The sequence below is a fragment of the Canis aureus genome, unplaced genomic scaffold, assembly GCF_053574225.1.
Source record: "Canis aureus isolate CA01 unplaced genomic scaffold, VMU_Caureus_v.1.0 ptg000132l_RagTag, whole genome shotgun sequence".
In the NCBI taxonomy this organism is placed as follows: Eukaryota; Metazoa; Chordata; class Mammalia; order Carnivora; family Canidae; genus Canis; species Canis aureus.
In genome coordinates, this window is record NW_027554443.1 from 733,606 (window position 1) to 752,065 (window position 18,460).

General features: G+C 38.2%; 1 protein-coding gene and 1 long non-coding RNA gene across 3 annotated transcripts in view; one reads left to right on the forward strand and one right to left on the reverse strand.

Moving 5' to 3' along the window:
- LOC144309644 (outer dynein arm-docking complex subunit 2-like) overlaps positions 1-18,460 on the forward strand; it is a 266,940-nt gene that overhangs the window by 225,236 nt on the left and 23,244 nt on the right. The gene's annotated exons all lie outside the window — the stretch shown is intronic.
- Positions 1-18,460, reverse strand: part of LOC144309646 (uncharacterized) — a 186,096-nt gene that overhangs the window by 125,630 nt on the left and 42,006 nt on the right. The window lies entirely within an intron of this gene.

Below are 18,460 nucleotides of genomic sequence, written 5' to 3' on the forward strand. Positions count from 1 at the left end.
AAATAGCTAGATATGTTGTTGTTGTTGTTGTTGTTTTTAATGGTTCGTGTATCTTTTATTTTTTTTATTTTATTTTTTTATATATTTTTTTTATTGGTGTTCAATTTACCAACATACAGAATAACCCCCAGTGCCCGTCACCCAATCACTCCCACCCCCCGCCCTCCTCCCCTTCTACCACCCCTAGTTCATTTCCCAGAGTTAGCAGTCTTTACGTTATGTCTCCCTTTCTGATATTTCCCACCCATTTCTTCTCCCTTCCCTTATATTCCCTTTCACTATTATTTATATTCCCCACATGAATGAGAACATATAATGTTTGTCCTTCTCCGACTGACTTACTTCACTCAGCTGTTGTTGTTGTTTTTAAAATAATATTGACATGAGAGGGTGGGGGTGGGGGAAATAGGTAATGGGGATTAAGGAGTGCACCTGTCATGATGAGCACCGGGTGATGTGTGGAAGTGTTGAATCACTATATTGTACACCTGAAACTAATATAACACTGTATGTTAACTATACTGAAATTAAAATAAAAACAATAAAAATAAAATAAGAGTGACACAATTGGCAATGGACCTTTAGCCTTCATGTCTGGGGGACAGAGACTGGAGAACTAGGGAGTGCAAACAAATTACTATTCATCTCTAGCCAGTTGTTGCCAAATCAACTTCTCAAAAGAAATTCAGATTTTTACAGGCATCCTCCCAAATTTTAAATATTGGCTATTCTATCAGTCTGCTAGGGCTGCCATAACAGAATACCATAGTGGCTTAAACATCAGACATTTATTTTCTCACAGTTCTAGAGACTAGAAGTCCAAGATCAAGCTGCCAGCAGGTTGGTTTCTGATGAGGCCTTTCTTTCTGGCTTGCAGACAGATGCTTTTTTTTTTTTTTTTCTGTGTCCTCATATGCCCTTTCCTCTGTGTGCATGCAAAGAGAGACAAGTCTCTGATGGCTCTTCCTCCTCTTATGAGGACCCTAGTCCAGTGGGATCAGGCCCCACCCTTCTGACCTTATTTAACCATAATTAACTCCTTAAAAGGCTTTCTTCAAATTCTGAGATTGGAAGTTAGGGCTTCAACATATGAATTTTTATGAGATACAGTCTATAACAACAAACATGCAGAAAAATCAAAATGATTCTTTGAACCAGATATGGTTCACAAGTCTGCAACATCATAATCTTTATCTAGTAGGATGAAAGATTATTTGACTAAATCCTGACAATTGCATCCCTAAAGATGCCTGGTGTTAATCAATAGAAAACCAAAGAAAATAATTAGTGCAAAAGGACACATGTCAAAACTATCTTGGTCTATGTAGATTCATATTATGATAGCAGCACTATAAAATGCGGTACTGAAGAGATTGGCTTCCTCAAATTCAGATAGAAGCTGAGAAAAATTACTCTGAAGAAGTAGATTATCATAATGGTAAGTGTAGGGTCATAGAATAGCTGTGGTGGAGATATCTTTAGGGTCAAATCACTTCCCTCAATTAGGCAAGTATTAAAGCTGCTCAGACAGAAGCTTATTTTTTTCCAGAGGTTCTCTAGATATTGAGTGTTTCCATTCTCCCTCAGACAGATTGAACTAACCAGACTATGAAGGTGAAAAGAGTCTTGAAAATTACTTTGAGGAATCTGAGCTTAATCCTACAGGCTATTGTTCTTCAGACCTGTTTAATACAGTCTAGGGTACCTGTTACAATGTGAAGTCTGGGCCCCACCCCAACCTACTGATTCAGAATCTCTGGGGAAACCCAGAATCTGCAAACTCCCTAGACTGTAGTCACCAGGTGTTGAGCACAGAAAAAAATATCTACACATGGGTTTCCTAAAAGTTAATCTGGTCAGGGTATAGTGAATAGATTATAGAAGAGGAATTGAAGCCAATAATTATTGGTTATACGGGATCTAGTTCAAAGCCACAGAGAGCCAACACTAGGGAATAGAAATGGAAAGGAAAAAGTATGAGAAAAAGATGTTAAGAAAAAATTGGCAGGACTGATAAAGTCTTAAAAGTAACAAATAATGCTATTCTCTTATATGTTAGAGATTGAATCCACAATCATGAAATGAACTCTATTTCTGTACTGTTATACTAGGAAGCACCCTAGTATACCTCCAAAGCAGTGCTGTCCCATAGAAATAAAAGACAAGCCACTCTGTTTTAAATTTTTTTCTGCTCAATATCACTAACCATCAGGCAAATGCAAATCAAAACCACAATGAGATATCAGCTCACAACTGTCAGAATGGCTAACATTGAAAAAATAACACGTTTTGGTGAGAATGTGAAGAACCCTCATGCACTATTTGGTGAAAATAAAAATTGGGAAAGTGTATGGAGTTTTCTCAAAATATTAGAAGTATCACATGATCCAGCAAACCCACTTCTGGTTATTTATCTGAAGAAAGCAAAAACACCAAAGAGATAAATACATCCCCATGTTCCTTTCGGCCTTATTTATAATACCCAAGATACGGAAGCAACCTAAGCTGTCCATTGATGGATGAATAGATAAAGAAAATGGCGTAGGGGTGTGTGTGTTTGTGTGTGTGTGTGTGTGTGTAATGGAATACTATTCAGCCATTAAAAACCAGAGAAATCTTGCCATTTGTGACAATATGGGTAGACCTGGAGGAGCTTAGCCTAAGTAAAGCAAGGTACATGGAGAAAGACAAATGCCACATGCTCTCCCTTATATGTGGACTCGAAACAACAAAACAAGAACCCAAGCTCATAGATACAGAGAACAGACTGGTGTGAGTGAAATGGGTGAAAGAAGTAAAAAAGTCACAAACTTCCATTTATAAAATAAATAGTCCTGAGGATGTGATGTACAACATAGTGACTATAGTTAAAACTACTGGATTGTTTATTTGAAAGTTGCTATGAGAGATCTTAAAAGTTCACATCACAAGAAAAACTTTTTTGTAACCATGGTTGGATGTTAACTAGACTCCTTGAGGTGATCATTTCACAACACATGCAAATATTGGATCAATATGTTGTACATCTGAGACTAATAAATGTATGTCAATTATATCTCAATTAAAAGGCAATAAACGCAGGGGTGGCTGGCTGGTTCAGTCAGAAGGGCATGCAACTCTTCATCTCAGGGTGGTGAGTTTGTGCCCCACGTTGGGTGTAGAGATTAAACAAACTTTTAAAAAAGTAACAAATACATAAATAAAATAAAATTTCTAGTAGCCCTATTAAAAAGTGTTAAAACAGGTGAAATTAAGTTTACTATGTTTAACCCAATGCATCCAAAATATTCTCATTAAAACATTTAATCAATATAAAAACTATTGAGATCCGTTACATTTTCTTTTTCACTAAATCTTTGGAGTTGATGTATATTTTACACCTATAGCACAGTTCAACTCAGACCAGCCTCAAATCAAGGGCTCTCTAGTCTCATATAGCCAGAGGGATGCCATGTTGGATAAGTCTTAGTCTATCCACTTGGCTAGGGTAAGGGGTTTCTTTAATTAATACTATTGCTTTAATTTATACAAGTTTTCATTATTTCTTTAGGTTATGTTAGATCATTCGCCATCTTGTCGAGTGTTGTTTCCCTTCTGACAGATGTTTCAGTCATGCTCTTTCTATTGCATGATGATTTTTTAAATTCAAATTTGTATGAATTTTGAATTTCAATGAAATTCATCTAGAAGGCTATAGTCAGCATTATATTTGGGGTAAAGTTATTTTTTAAAAAGATTTTTTATTTATTTGAGAGAGAGAATGAGCTGGGGAGGGGCAGAGGGAGATGGAGAAGCAGGCTCCCTTGCTGAGCAGAGAGCCCAATGTGGGGCTCCATCCCAGGACTCTGGGGTCATGACCTGAGTTGAAGGCAGATGCTTAACCAACTGAGTCACCCAAGTGCCCCTGATACAGTTATTTTTAAATGTTTTTTATTATGGTAAAATATAAATGACATAAAATTTACCAGTGTGGCCATTTTTCAATGTACAGTTCAGTGGCATTAAGTTCATTCACATTGTTGTGTGACCATCACCACAACCCATCTCCAGAACCCCAAATTGAAACTACCCATTAAACAATAACTCCTCCTTCAGCCCCTGGTAATCACCATTCTACTTTCTGTCTCCATGAATTTGACAGTTCTAGGAACCTCATATAAGTGGAATCATATAGTATTTGGTCTTTTGTGTTTGGTTTATTTCACTCAGCATGTCTTCAGAATTTCCTTCCATTTCAGGGATGGATTCTATTCCATTGTAAGTATATACCACCTTTTCTTTAACCATTCACCCACTGAGGGGCACTCAGGTTGTTCCCATCATTTGGCTACTCTGAACGTGGGTGTACAAATATCTGTTCAAGCCCTTGCTTTGAGTTCTTTTGGGTAGACAAGCAGGAGTGGAATTGCTGAATTAGATACAGTTATTTTTAAGACTTAACTCCTCAAATTTATCATTAGAAAAGGTGGTTTGGGGCATCCTTACCAGCAGAGTCAGTGGACTTGAGATACACTCACACACTGTCTCTCTAGAAGGACCTCTGTTTCCTAAGCATTCCAACAGCTTCACGGTCACTGACTCATAGACAAAGAATCCCCTCAAGCTGCTTCAGTAGGTTCAGTATATTTTAAATCCTGAAGGAGCCAAGTTCTTCCAGTGTGTGATTCAGTGAGTGCAAATTAGGCATTTAAGAAGGTATAGTCATACTTTTGGGAAAATAGTAAGGCCTTGCAACTATGCCACTAATAGTACCAAAATGGCCTAAAAAATGAACATTAACTCTCATAAGTTCCACTGTGTGATGTCTAGGTTGTGCTAAAGGGGAAATATGTCTCTTCTGCAACTACCATGTATAATACTGCACTTTTTGAGAGAGAAAAAGGCTGAAGGCCTCTGAAAAGTTTGTTCTGGAGCTATTAGAGCTCTTTCCTCGGTGAGAGCTGCGATGAGAATTTGTGCAATTTGCACTGTGGATGCAATCCAAACTTCCATACAAACAGTCCTGTAAAGACAGTAAGGCCGGTTTCCTGACTGCTTGCAAATGCTGCTGTCTGCACCTGCGCGCTCTTTCCCTCCAGCTTTATGCACCTCCACTGCAAGGCCATGGTAGCACCAACCAAACCTCGTCTTATTGGAGTGTTGTGCACACATCGGGAGGAGCTCACAGCTAGACCCATGTGTTGCTTTTTAAAAGCTTTGGCTGTTATTCCCAATCTTCACTTGCAAGGTGTAAAACCTTAAGGGGTCATCTTAGTTACACTGTCTTGTTGAAGCAATAAACACCAGCTGATGCTGATTTAAAACAGAAGATGAGCTAACACATTGTGCTCTCTGAAGTCAATTTATTTGGGTTATTCTTTTAATCTGAACTAATTATGAGCTAAAACAACAAATGTGAAGGTGTAAAGGAGAGTCCTGTCTTCTTCTCTGCCTATGAATGCATCAGACAAATGTGTGAGACAGATGTGCTCTTGCCAAGACTTGCGGTCCAGCTTCTCAGCTCTGCAGATTCTGCTTATGAGCCCAACAGAGCTCAAATGGACCTGCCCTGGATGGTGGCTGTGTGAGATTTTCATTTTTGGATAATACTGGTAATAATTTCCTGAGAAAGAATATTTCTCTTTTAGCCCTTTAGGCAGAGGACTGATGTTCCAAAGAAGGAATGAGGAATTCCTTTTTTTTTATTTATTTTTTATTGGTGTTCAATTGCCAACATATAGAATAACACCCAGTGCTCATCCCATCAAGTGCCCCCCTCAGTGCCCATCACCCAGTCACCCCATCCCCCTGCCCACCTCCCCTTCCACCACTCCTGGTTCGTTTCCCAGAGTTAGGAGTCTCATGTTCTGTCACCCTCGCTGATATTTCCCACTCATTTTTTCTCCTTTCCCCTTTATTCCCTGTCACTATTTTTTATATTCTCCAAATGAATGAGACCATATAATGTCTGTCCTTCTCCGATGGACTTATTTCACTCAGCATAATACCCTCCAGTTCCATCCACGTCGAAGCAAAAGGTGGGTATTTGTCGTTTCTAATGGCTGAGTAATATTCCATTGTATACATAGACCACATCTTCTTTATCCATTCATCTTTCGATGGACACCGAGGCTCCTTCCACAGTTTGGCTATTGTGGACATTGCTGCTAGAAACATCAGGGTGCAGGTGACCCGGCGTTTCACTGCATCTGAATCTTTGGGGTAAATCCCCAGCAGTGCAATTGCTGGGTCATAGGGCAGATCTATTTTTAAGGAATGAGGAATTCCTTATTGAGCATTGGAAAACCCTCAATTTATTCTTTAAAAAAAAAAAAACTCTATTGAATTTTAATTAATATGCAAATAACTGCATAGATTTAATCTGTACAGTTTGATGAGTTTGGACATATGCAAACACTCATGATACCAGCACCACAGTTAAGGTAATACACATAGCCAACACCTTCCAAAGTTTCCTTGTGTCGGGGATCCCTGGGTGGCTCAGAGGTTTAGTGCCTGCCTTCAGTCCAGAGGTGGTCCTGGAGGCCCGGGATCGAGTCCCCCATCGGGCTCCCTGCGTGGAGCCTGCTTCTCCCTCTGCCTGCGTCTCTGTCTCTCTGTCTCATAAATAAATAAAATATTTAAAAACAAAGTTTCCTTGTGTCACGTGTGTGTGTGTGTGTGTGTGTATAGTAACATGAAACCTACCTGCTTAACAAATTGTTAACTATAGGCAATGTGTTGTAGTTTCTAGAATATTCTAAAATTTTTTAAAACTTATTCATGTATCATAAGTGAAACTTTATAGCCATTGACCATCTTCCCATTCCCTCCCAGCCCCCACCCCTGGCAACTACTATTCGTTTTTCTGCTTCTCTGAGTTCATTTTAGAATAGTCACAGAAAATCTCATTGAAGTGGAATCATTCAGTATTTGTCCTTCTGTGAGTGGCTTATTTCACTTAGCATAATGTCTCCCAGGAAAAAAACATTAATAATAACCTTCTAAAAGTAATAATTATGATGATGATGATAATAATAATAACATTCTAAATAAATATTCTTAGATGATCAGATGTAGTCCTGGCCCTTCTATTCAGAGATCAAGGAAACTAACATAAATGTCTTCGATTTCCCTTCCTTTATAGAATACTTTTGTGTTCTAATTTCAATCTACCTCACCGGTCTTCTCTCCCACTATTCTTTTTCAAATATATTCTACATGTACTCTGGTCCAAAACAACAAAAAAAATCACATATGTTGACTTGATGTGCAGAAATTCATAGAACTTTAATTTTTACATGCCTTTCTGCTGATGGTTGAAAAACTTGATTTTGCCAAATAAAAGTGTCCAGCCTCTCTTGATTTAGAAGAATAGCTCTTTTGGATTAACTTTGGCATTTTTCAGGGTTTGCCCACTTCTTGAGTGTTCTCCCTTTTCTCACCTGCTTCCCTCACTGGCACCTTGTAGGCAGGGAGGATTCCTGGGAGGCATAGAGGAGCCTCTAGGTAAGTTATGTTTCCCTGATGGTTGCATCACCAGTCTGCCTCCCTGTCACACTGCAGGGAGTTTGGGCTCTCATGGTCGCTGGGCATATTGTGTTGGTGGCTGCTGATGTGTGGCTGGAGTTTGGGGTGTTGTGCTGGCAACTGTGCTGATGCCTGGAGTCCTCCATGGATCCTAGTCAAGAGGGAAGGCCTCATCTCAGCAGCTTCTCTTGAGGACCCCTGGCCTCTTCTGGCATCCAGGTCACCACACTGCTGGGCCCTCTTGGAGGGCTGGGATGTGTCGGCAACTTTCCCAGCATCTTAAAGCTGTAAGAGGATCTTATGAGGCTGCTCTGAGCTCACCAACTTAGATGTCCCTCCCAGCCAGGTGTGCTGGGCATCTTCCTCTGGGATGCTTTGCTGACACAGGAACTTGTCTGAGGCTTGCCCCTACTCAAGCTATCCCTAATATTGTTTTGTTTCCCTCAAACTCCAAGTGGGACAAGAGCTTGCAAGCAACCTCTTCCCCTTTTCTTCCTTGCATTCCCAGGCATCTCCTCCCAAAGTAGAAGGTTTTCATTCTCCTCTATGTTTGGGCACATTTTTTAATGGTATTCTTCATCTTTCTCTGAGGCCACCTCTCAAAACTTTGGTTCTTCAAATAAAAACTCTGCTCCAAGACATTTGAGAAAACATTCCTCTATTGCTTGAAAGGCTATTTTTTTTCTATTGATTATTCATTCAGTTATTTATACAATTATGAGTATGTAGCTCAATTAAAGTTCTCACAGCAAACATCCATATAAGATCAAGATCATACAGATCAATGAGTGGACACCAACAGCACCCCCAGTTCTCTTTCATACCCTCTCCCCATCACTGCACAAAAGCACTCTTTTGATTTTCTAGCACTGCAGAGTATTTGAAAGTCTAATTTTTTGAGACTATTATTTATCTCCAGACTTTATTTTAAAAATCTAGTTTGAAACTTAGAGCTGAGCGAGGACTTTGTTCTGGACAGTGTTCAGTCTCCCTTTCCCTGCAAAAAATTATCTTCATCTTCTTTGTTTAATGGAGGGAAGGCTGCAGGGTTTTCAAAACAACCAACTACCCGAACAAACAAATAAAAAATACTAACTCTGGAAATAATAGGGAGGAAAAATACATCATATGGTATTTCAAACAACTGTCCACTATAATCAGCCAGACTAAACTGTTTCTCTTCCCCAAATATGCTGTACCGTCCTGCTTCTACATCTTGCCTGCATTGTTCCCTCTACCTCAAACACACCCAAGAATTCAGTTTTAACTTCACACCTGTTTTGCTGTTGCCTGGCTTTTTACATTGGTTGGTGAGCAGATTTCTCTTTTGATCCCAGATGTACTAAAAGAAACATTAGCAATGAATTAATTAAAATGACTTCTTACCAATGCCAGACCTGAACTGGTGTGCCATACCATGTTTTCAGTAGCCACCTTAAGCTTTTGAAACAAATGAAGACACAACGTATCTGATAGACAGAAGCTTGTATTACCTGATGGCTCCTGGTGACTGAACATTCTCTGGTTTGTGGGGTGATCTTATGCACTAAGATTTAGATAAAATTGGCTTGAACCTACATAGGAGAAAAAAACTCAACACTTTGAATATTTCCAGGAATTCTTGGGTGGGGCCTATCTTTCTGACTTACTGCACAATTCTAATCATTGCTTGGTTCTTCTAGATGTTCAGTTAACCCAAGTCTCACTTCTGGCAACTACTCCCCTTTCCTTCCTCCCTTCATACCCTTGTGATTGCAGATATGAAACACAACCTCTTTTCTTTGATTCTGAAAAATACCACGCATCCAAGGCAAACATGAGTAGGAGTCATTTGTGGGAGATTCTGGGGTTAGGGCAGGACTAAAGAAAACTTACTCTGTAATACCAACCTCAGCTCTGCCTACCAGCCATTCTCACAGTTGACCTCTGACTGACATTGCCTGCCCTGTTGGGCTCTTTCTTCCTTACCACCAATTTTCCTTTCCCATAGCCTCCCCCATTCCTAGCACTCTCCTTCCATGATGGTATCCTCAGAGATTTAAATATTTCTCTATCAATTAGTTTTTGTTGGTTAACAAACCATTCCAAACAACCACTTATTTAGCTAGTAATTCTGCTGGTCAGCAATTTGGACTAGACTCAGCTGGGCACCCTCATGCATCTGCTATCATCGGGAGGTTAGCTTTGCTTTTACTAGCTGGGCTCTCATATGTCTAGGGCCTCACCTGGGACAGATGAGCTGACATGAATCTCCCATGGAGTCTCTCATCCTCCAGTAAGCTAACCAGTGTTTGTTCACATGGAGGCTGGGCCAAGTTCTAAGAGAACAAGCACATGTATACAAGGCTTCTTGAATCCTAGGAAAAACTAGTACATCACCTCTGCTGCATTTGAAGTCATGGGTCAAAAAAGCTACAAAGTCACTTTGAAAAGAGGTATGCATATGATGAGCTAGGAGTGGGGTGGGGGATAATTATAGCTATTTTAGCAGATTATACAAGGACTGGAATTATACAAGGACAGGAATCCAAATACCCCAGTGTAGTGATCAGACAGGTTTCTAACTTCCCCGATATTGTCTGTAGAAAATGGGTCAACCACAAACTGTGAAATAGATTTAAAATATACTGGAGATAGTTACTTGCTTAAAAATGCATCATAAGGGAAAAGTCCTTTTAAAATCAATTCTCAATAATGGCAGAGTTAATAAAGACTTAAAAGAGAACTAAAGCTTCTGTAAAAGTAATAAAAAAAAAAGTTCCTTTCCTAAGGAAAAGGAAAGAAGCTGATGAGGGAAAAATAATCAGTTCTGGGAAAGCAAATTTCAACAAGTGTAGGGCACTGACGAGGAAAAAAAAAAGACTTGATGGGAAGAAAGGATTCCAGAAGAGCTGGATGCTCTTTAAACAAACAATTTTGGCAGGTGAACAAACTATATGGGAAGTGCAGGACAGGGAAAAGCCTGCCAAATTGGAGGAGCAGAACTGTGCAAAGTTCTGAAAGGCAATTTAGAGAACCAAGGAAAGATGTTGAGCCAGATCACCAAGGATGAACAAAAAGAAGGAACACAAATGTGTACGGACCACATCAAAAGTGAGAAAGATAATACAATGTAGGGTACACACAAAAGACATCAGGAAGCAGTTAATCAGCTGCAATAATAAAAACCAAGTTATTATTGACTATGTTACCATATGGCTAAATAAACAGTCCTGGATTTCATACATTTCTCTACAAGCCTGTTGTCTGACACCACTGTCAGCACTAAGATGCATGTAGTTGGAAAGCAGAAACCCTAACTCAAAATGGCATTTAAAATAAAGGGAGGGATCCCTGGGTGGCGCAGCAGTTTGGCGCCTGCCTTTGGCCCAGGGCGCGATCCTGGAGACCCGGGATCCAATCCCACGTCGGGCTTCCGGTGCATGGAGCCTGCTTCTCTCTCTGCCTGTGTCTCTGCCCCTCTCTCTCTCTCTCTGTGTGTGACTATCATGAATAAATAAATAAAATCTTTAAAAAAAATAAAAATAAAATAAAATAAAATAAAATAAAATAAAAAAGGGAATTTACTGGACCTTGTAACCACTCTCCAAAGGTAGAGTGATCTTCAAGTAAACTTCCATTATAGTTTGAATTTTATTGTCTGAAATTATGTTGGCTGTCCCCTCTACTGTATGTTGTCTTCCTCAGCTGGGTTCCCTCATAGTTGCAAAAGGGCTGCAGCAATTCCAAAGGTCATATCCTCACATCACTCCATTCAAAAGAGTTTCACTTCCTCGAGCCACTGAGTAAACCTCTGGGCTTTCCGCTGATTGAACGGACTCAGGTAATGACAACATAGATTGCTTTAGACTTAACTGTATCCATCCCTGAGGAACCAAGGCAAGGAATGGATTTATGCTGATTTCATTGGGTTCTGTAGAGACTACAACATGGAGACTCCATCTCACTCACCTCACATAGCAGGTACTCAGTGGGGAAGTGTGCAGTGGAGGGAGCCAGTAAATTGCCTGCTTCAGGTAATGCAGGTGACAGAAGGGGAGCAGGAATAAACTGTCCTTGACTGGGCTCTGATTTGGGTGAATAAGTAGGCAAATATTAAGAAACAAACAATGGCAGGTTATTGTGTAACAAACCATGACAGGTTATAGAACATTCTCAGGGAGTAAACCTTAGCTTGGATCTCTTGCATTTCTCTCTTAAAGAAAAGCAACAATTCTATGTATTAAAAAGCATAATAGGTGCTACAAAGCCTTCTCCTCTTCTCAGTTATTGTGTCACTAAATGTGTGAGAGTGTGAATCCCATTTCTCACAATGGGTCTTCCACAGAGTCAAAGGTTCTTGTGCGGGACACCTGGGTGGCTCAGCGGGTTAGCACCTGCCTTCACACCCAGGGCGTGATCCTGGAGTCCCAGGATCAAGTCCCATATCGGGCTCCCTGTAGGGAGCCTACTTCTCCCTCTGCCTATGTCTCTGCCTCTCTCTCATGAATAAATAAATAAAATCTTTAAATCAAAACAAAGGTTCTTGTGCTTCCTGCTCAATTCCAAATAAAACCAAAAACATTCCAATGCAAATAGTTGTCCCGTATGCAATTATCATCTCAATAAATTCTATTTTCATTTCAACAAAATGTAATTGGTGAGAACAACTGTGGGTGATACATTTATTCTTAAATTAACAATAACTTTGGCCTTCTAAAAAAGCATAATTTCAGGTTTTTTTCCCTGTAATTACTAGTCTTCATATCTTTGAAATTTCTAGGGAAAAAAAATTTATTTCCTGGGGAAAATGTTTTGAGTAAGCCTCTAAACCTCATCTGCAAAATAAGAAAGATCACACTGACTTCATAGGGTACATGAGGATTAAAGGGGCTAGCTAACATATGAAAAGTAAGTACAAAGTGCCTGACATATTAATATAATATCATTATATAATAGAATTTATTAATATCATGTAGTAATATGTAATATCATTATAATATATAATAGCTATGTCATTATTACTCCATTTGCCTGTATTTACTCAATCCTTAGGCTAGACCTAGAAGGGTCACTATTTTTTTTTAGCCCATTTTACAGAGGAAACTGAAGCATAGATAATTAAAAGGCTATTGATTTTCTTACATAGTGACATGGCAGGATTTTCCTGGTAAGTTGTAGAATAAGATTCACACCTTGAAACCAGCTTTAAACTGGGGCATCTGGGTGGCTCAGTTAAGTATTAGTGATTTCAGCTCAGGTCATGATTTCATGGGTCATGACATTGAGCTCTGCGTTGGGCTCTTGGGCGCAGCAGGGAGGCTGCTTGGGATTCTCACCCTCTGTCTCTCCCTTCCCACTTGCTGGGAAGAAATCTTTAAAAATAAAGAAATCTTTAAAAAAATAATAAGAGGAACTTCAGATTTACTAATCTCTTACTTTCCTTGAACTCTCTTCTGATCACTACTCTACTTACTCAGTTGGAAAACAACAAATACATAATGAGAAGTTATCTCTCCTATTCATTCATAGTCAAAGCTACCTTATTGGGCTTTTATTTTCTAACACCTTCTATCTTCCAGCCTCTTTTGTTTTTAGTTTATAGATGATAAAATATTACAATTAAGCATAAATACTTAACCTTAACACTTAAATACCTGGCACTTAGTTGGTAGTCACTATTATTTATTGAAGGAACGAATGAATGAAACCCAACACTAAAGGGAAAAAAAGACTTACAGAAGAAATAAAAACTCTAATTCTTACACCACCACTCAGGCTAATGATAGGACCAATGGAAGATAAAAATAGAAGAAAGCCTGAACTAGATGTGGAAACTAGGAAAAGTGGCGTTACATGCCAGAAACATAACAGAATTTCTGCTAAATATAAAGGGAATGGGAACAAACTATAGGAAGTCACAAAAGGTCAACTGTACATAGAATTTTACAAACTGTTTTTATCATTATCTCTTAAAATTTTTTTCCAGGTGAATATCAATATTACCACTTCATTTGCTTATCAACATCTCATTACATGTATATATATGATTTATTTCATTCTTGCTACCATTTAATTGTATCAATTTTTGCTTTTATAAAACTGGCATTGAACATTGAGAATTTTTCTTATTTTTAAAGGCACCTGCTTGCAGAATGAAAACATGATTACAAAAGTTTTTTTTAAAGATTTTATTTATTTATTCATGACAGACACAGACAGAGAGAGAAAGCGAGGCAGAGACACAGGCAGAGGGAGAAGCAGGCTCCATGCAGGGAGCTCGACGTGTGACTCGATCCCAGGTCTCCAGGATCACATCCCAGGCGGAAGGCGGCACTAAACCACTGGGTCACCGGGGCTGCCCTGATTACAAAAGTTATCAAGAAAAAAATAGATAAAAGTTAGTATATATGACAAAAGATTAAAAAGCAAAAGAAGTTGAAAACAGCAAAATAAGATGACAGAAGAGCAAATATATTAGTAAATGAATATAAATGGAAGAATGTACCTCTTAAGAGGTTAAGAAAAAAACCTGTGTTCAGGTCTGAAGCTAATCAACTTCATTCAGGTTATATAAGGCACTAGAAGGAAAGTTACACATAAAAAATTAAAAGGATATGCAAGAAGAAATTAGGCAAATGGTTGTATAAAGGACCCAGGTCTTTTCCATCTCTGTGCTCTGACATCCCTGTTTGGGTTTTTAGGCTTCTAACGAGATGGTTGCAGCGATTCTGGGTGTCATACCAGAAACAGCAATATCCAGGTGGAAATAAGAGACCCCAGCTCTTGCTCAGAAGAAGGACACTTTCCCAAAGACTCCCTACCTACCCACACACTTCATTTTGGCCAGCACTGAATCCCACGCCTAATGATCTATCAACTGAAAAAAAGAATGGATTCACCCTTAAACCAAACAAACCTTCTCCTGAGACACTTAGCTGTGTGAGAAAGAGGTGGCTACCTGAACAAAACTGAGGTCCTGGTTCTACTAGAAGAGGGATAAATGGATGCTGGTTGAGCAACCAGTGATGATCACAACACCAGATAAATAGGAACCAAAGAAAAGGTGATGTATACTAAACAGATTTAAGCACAAAACAGCATTATTAAAGATCAAGAGCTACTTAGTGATAAATTTACCAGGAAGACATAATTATTCTGATTATGTATCCACCTAAAAACATAACCTCAAAATACATGCCAAAAAGTAAGCAGAAAAACAAGAGGTGGCAGGAAGGGGTGGCTAACAATTTAGATCATAGTGGAAAATCATATAGATCATAGCAGAAAAAGGTTAACATACCTTTCTGAGAGGCAGATTGAATAGATCAAAATTAAGTAGAAATTGAGAAAATCTGAACAACAGAATTATTAAGCTTGACATAACATATATATGTGTGTGTATACATATATATGTTGTATATGTATACAGTCCTATAAATAAATATGGCATATACATATTAATTTCAAGCACACATTGAACATTTTCAAAAACTGATCACCACTTGACCACAAACACAACTCAAAAATACAATGCAACAAAGTTACAAATGCAATCAATAGCTAAAGAGAGCCAAGAAATTGATAAATTCAGAAATTTTAAAACCTACTTCTAAATAATTCATGGGTTAAAAAGAAATCATACTGAAAATTACCAAATAGAACTGATTGGCAATGTAACCCGACATATTAAAAACACACAGGATTATTTTCAGGGAAAATTCTTTCTAAGCAAACTGGAGTTAATCTTTTTCCTACAGCATATTTCCATCCCAAATGCTGACAGTGATAGAAAAACTTAGGAAAACATCTTACTTCTTCTATATACATTGGAAAGATTGCCCTTTGTTCTTTCTTTCCCTGAATGTTTTCATGAAGCCTCAACCAGAGTCCATATGCTGTTCATTTTCTCTTTATTAAGCATTTTTGTGGCAATTTTATATAATAGCCAGTCCAGTAATGGTCAGCCTTTCTCCACTGCCACCCCATAGAGAAATGTTTTCCTTATTCCATCAGGTACCTATCAGAAAAATCTCCTACTCTCTTGACCCCTCCACAAAGAAATCTAAATTGCCTTCCTTGGTGACTCTTCACAACTCTACACATTGGTAACCTCCTCTTTCTAGAACACCCACATGTGAATTTAAAACTCTATAGACAGGAGAGATATTGGTTCAAAGCCATGCAACATTTACCTTCTAACAGTAATTCAAATGTGTTGCATGGTCAACCTGACACAAGGAAGGAGGAAGAAAGAAATTAGCAGTTTGGTGTCTGCTCTATATACAGAGAGGGTGTGCAGAGAGGCTTCCACTTGACTTATCAAATGTGTAGGATAATAAACCCAAGTAAGGAAGATGAATGGGATGACTTCAGCCTGCAGGTATATTATAAAAATAATACATTATTATTTTACTTGAAATTGATTTGTTCTCATGGGTATCTAAATATGCACAAATATTTTTATGGATCATATGTTTGGTAAAGAGTGATTCTGCACATGGTTGCATTAAGGAAAACCCATTTTAGTTTCCTTTGACTTCATTCTAAGATCACAAATGTTGGCACTCTTTACCCGAACAAAGGATACACTTCCTTAAGCATGTTTCATGATAATAGCTTTCATTTTATTTTGGTTGGCTAGATGTATATGGCCTCTCCAAGTCCTCAATTATATAACCTGGGATTTCCACATTGTTTTTGACAGAAAAGTAGAACAAAAATAAGTTATGCAGACAAAATTTGAAACACATGATATGGAATTGAAAGGACTTAGTGATGAAAAAGTCTGAGTTAGTGGTAATCAAATCTTGAAATAGATTTGTTCTTAAGCAAACAGTTCAAAGTATTTGGCTATGCATCACTGTTTTTTCAAGCTTGAAAAGATTATATTGCTCTGTTTCTCAACTATAGTATATTTACAGCTGGACTTTGAAACTGATGCAGTAAACATCAAACTCTTATTCCAATCTTGAGTTATATTCTCCATTAAGCAGCCACTGCAGGGCTCTGGCTTCAGTATCACAGTATCAAGACTTGGTACAACTGAGGAAAAATAATAAGGTTTGAAAACTGTGGGCTGTTGCAATAGATATTTTGCTTTCATCATTGCAAAAGGATTGAACTGTTTTAATATTTTAATGGTATAGAGCCAGGTTATATTAAACACTTATTTAGTATCTATTATCCAATATCTTATAAGCTCTTAGTCTATTTGGGGGTTATGAATGTTTGTGTGAATCTGATGAAAGCTATGGCTCTGCATCCTCAAAATTTTGATGTAATTTCAGTGAGTGGGCTCATAGACTCATAAATTCACTCATGGATCCCAGTTAAGAATCTTAGCCCTAAAGAATCTGAAAATGTAAACTCTGAAAAAAAAGGTTTTCCTTGACTTTTGGAACACAAGATCCTCTTATTAGACACTAGATGTACATAGGAGACATCCATTTTAGGTAATTTTTAAAAGAACACTCATGAGAATATTAAAGAGAAACTATGTAATTGTTAGAAAGATTTTAAGATTTGAAATCTTTTCACCAAAAATTGACATCAACCTCAAAAATGGATAGCTAAAGTGCTAGATTAGATTCCAAGTTCAAATGGTTTTATTTTTCATTTTTTATTCTATTAGATAAAAAAATGCTAACTCACAATTATAGGTCATCAGAACTGGCAGAAAATGTTTTATGGATCTGACAAATGGCTCTGGATATTTGGATTGAAATTATGGACAAACTTCCAATTGAGGACTACTTTCAGCATTCTGTCAAAGACCAAATCAAGGAACATACCACACTCAAGAGCTGGACTGTTGTATGCTTTGAGTTGGAAGTTAGGGGCAAATGATTTCCATTCTTTGGTTCCATTTGACTCTGAAAAGCATTCCCACTTCTGTTACAGCATATGTATGTGGTTTTATAATGTGCCCAATATGATGTCATTATTTTTTTCCTCTGAAGATGGAAGAAAATTGAGTATTTGATGTTTGAAAGGACTTATACACAGCATGATAGAGCTGTTTGCACCAGAGTTTGATTTTATTAAGAAATTCTCTTTTTTTCTCTTAAACATCAAGAAATTAAGTTGTTTTTGGCTCTGAAGTGATAGGATCAGGCCATTAACAAAACCCACTATACTGCAATACAAGCTACTTTGGCAAACCTCTTGAAATCATGGCAATGCTCTTTGCTAGCATTTTTTAAGAGGAATTGAAATATATAATATAACATTTCTTACTGAAGTTGAGGGCCTTCCTCTCACTTTCAACATATGATAAAAGTGAATATTGTACATGTTCATCGTTCACTGAGCATGTTGAATACAACTCATTACCAACAGTTCTAATTTGGTTATAGTCCCATTTACCACTATTACCCCCATATTTTTTTAAAGATTTTTATTTATTTATTCATGAGAGAGAGAGAGAGAGAAGTAGAGGGAGAAGTAGGCTCCATGCAGGGAGACTGATGTGGGACTCGATCCCGGGTCTCCAGGATCACAGCATGGGCTGAAGGCGGCCTAAACCACTGAGCCACCCGGGCTGCTCTATTACCCCCATATTTAATCAAGGATAAAAAGCATATTAATGGCCACTATATCAGATAGGACATAGATACTGTTGCAGGTTAAACCAAAATACAGAGCCTAAAACAACAGAGAAGCTTATTTTTTTTTTGAGAAGCTTATTTTTCTCCAATACTAAGGATCTTAGTATTCAAGGTGGTGCCAAGGGTCTGTCCCATAAAATCAGCAGATGGCCATGTTCCTTCTCTCTTGGCCTAGTGCTCTTCTAGATGTTGCCCTTGTCTGCATTGTCTAATAGAGCCCACTAGATCCATAATTAGTCATGGCAAGGAATAAAAGAGAAGGGGAGGGTACAAACCATAAAACTGTCCATGTAACTCATCCAATAGCTATAGTCATATGGCCACAACTGGCTGCAAGAGAGGCTGGAAGATGTCACCTTTAT